Consider the following 2,250-nt stretch of genomic DNA (forward strand, 5'->3'; position numbering starts at 1 on the left):
GATGCAGCATTCTAGAGTAGGGTGTTCAAGACCGGCTGTGCCCAAAGGACTAATGAAGGAAAAAGCTCTATTTATTCTTTGTGATTTTATGCACATATGAAAAACTTAACACACAATAACAACAGTTGGTCATTAATAAGTCACATCCTAGTTTTTCAGCTCTTTGGTAAGCAGATGACATCTTCAGTTTTCTAGCTCTTGTAGATTTAACACTACAACATCAATGATGCATATGTTCAGAATCAGTTACAAAGACCGTCAGATTATTTTTCTTAGTTCATCTATTTTTCACCGTCTCTTCATCTCAAGTGTATCTGAATGATTACCTTCCTGCGTTCTCTGGTATTTTTCGTTGAGGTTCTCTTGATTGTCTCCGTGTTTTGTTGGTTCGTTGGGAAAGGGAACATGGGAAGGATGTGCCACTGTTGGAAGGTTGTAAGTCACTGAGATGCCTCCAGGGATTACCCCTTCTATGAGTGCAGGAAATCCTCCTGGAGCCATGCCCATGATGCCTGGTGGATATCTGTATGTTGCACCATTGAGCTCAGGATGAGTTTCTTGCTGGTCTATGAGTGGCCAAGGTGCGGATGTGACAAAGAATTCCTTGTTCACACAGTTTCTTAAGCTTTCTGGGATGCCACCTGTGATGGCTAGGCAGATCTCAGTGGCAGCTGCCTCCCTCATCTCCAGCAATCCTGCTTGCTGTTCCAGGCAGTGTGAGGAGTGCAGATGAGATTTGGCGCATCTTTCAATGGAGCCTGAGCAAAGCTAAAGGGCTCCAACTCGTACACATCCCTTGTATCCTGCCCTCCTTGATGGCCTGTACTAAGGCTTTCTCCTCCACCAGGCCTCCATGGGCTGCATTCACAAGGAATGCTCCCTGCCTCATCTGCTTTATGGTAAAGTAATTGATAAGGTGGTGGTTATGTTCGTTGAGATTGAAGTGCAAGGAGACTCAGTTGCTCTGATGCAGCAAAGCCACAGGGTGTAGACCCTCTGCATGCCCAGGGACCGCTGGATCCTATCCTGCAAGTAGGGTTCAAAAAATAGAACGCTGAATCCGAAGGCCTTGACTTGAATTGCAACAGCCTTCCCTGTGTGACTGAAGCTGTATGAGGTCCAGCGTCTCCCCATGGAGGTGGGCTACTCCTGAGACCACCTCACAGATCTGCTCCATGCTCTCAACTCATGTGACTTCCCACAGTACCTGGTACAGCCACACGTTTCTCTGGTACAGATTGAGTAGGTCCAGATGGTGGAGTAAGCTGTCTCTTCCACCTCTGCAGACGGTATGTTGCACAAAGCAATTCCGAGCTCGCTGGCAGCATTGATGTCCACGTTGTCATAACCACTGTCTATCCTCACAATCACTCTCAGGGTCTTGAACTTTTCCAGGTCCTCCCTGGTGAGAGTGATGGTGTGGTACATCATGGCACTCATGGCTTCATTTAGAACCTTCTTGTGGATCTCCTGCATGGACTGTGCATCACAGAAGGCCACAGTGGCCAGGTCCTTCAGAATGGGCATCTCCACAGAGCAGTTGCGGCTGTTCAGCAGTGCCACCAGGGGGCGGGGGTGCAGGGGCTCATTGATAATCTGGGGGTTGATTCCTTCATAAATTCTGTCCAATCACTTTGTCTTGACTTTGTGCTAATCTACAAAGGCCATGTTTTGTGGAACTTTTCAACCCTCATATCAAAAGGCCTTTAATAACTTAGAGGAACTCACAGGATTCTGCGTGCATGATGCTATGAACCCAGTATAAATCTGTCCACAAACTCTATAGTTCACACAATAGGCTGTCCGTCTTTTTAAAGGAATACAGCTTCATTGGTTCAAAACCATTTAAGGTGATGAAACCCATTTGCTTGCAACTCAGCCACCATTGCTCAGTCAATCAACAAAACTCACTATGACCCCAGGTCTGGAGTGCCCAGAGTCCACTACTGCTGGAGGTGGAGGTGGCTCCTGCCTGGTGCAGCCAGGTCCCTTCCCCTGCTCTGAGTATCAGGGGAGGGCTGGGGGCCCACCCTGGTGGTATCAAGGCTCCTCCCTTGCCTGGGCCCTGCGGACCAGAGGGGCACTGGCCTCATTAAGCAGCTTTAATAATTATTTTGATTTTTAAAATTATATAATGCAACAATAACAACAACAAAAAAAATAGAACAAACCTACAAATTTTGACCTTTAAAGGTCAACAGAGATTTTTAAAGGTCAGTATTTGTAGATTTATTTTGTTTTTTTCAACTG

The 2,250-nt window shown here is 46.5% G+C and overlaps 1 pseudogene; it reads right to left on the minus strand.

Annotated features, from left to right (window-relative positions):
• Nucleotides 1-288: 288 nt before the first annotated feature.
• On the minus strand, nucleotides 289-1,668 carry LOC123570239 (C-terminal-binding protein 2 pseudogene; annotated as a pseudogene).
• Nucleotides 1,669-2,250: the final 582 nt, after the last annotated feature.

Source organism: Macaca fascicularis, chromosome 19, assembly GCF_037993035.2.
Source record: "Macaca fascicularis isolate 582-1 chromosome 19, T2T-MFA8v1.1".
Lineage (NCBI taxonomy): Eukaryota > Metazoa > Chordata > Mammalia > Primates > Cercopithecidae > Macaca > Macaca fascicularis.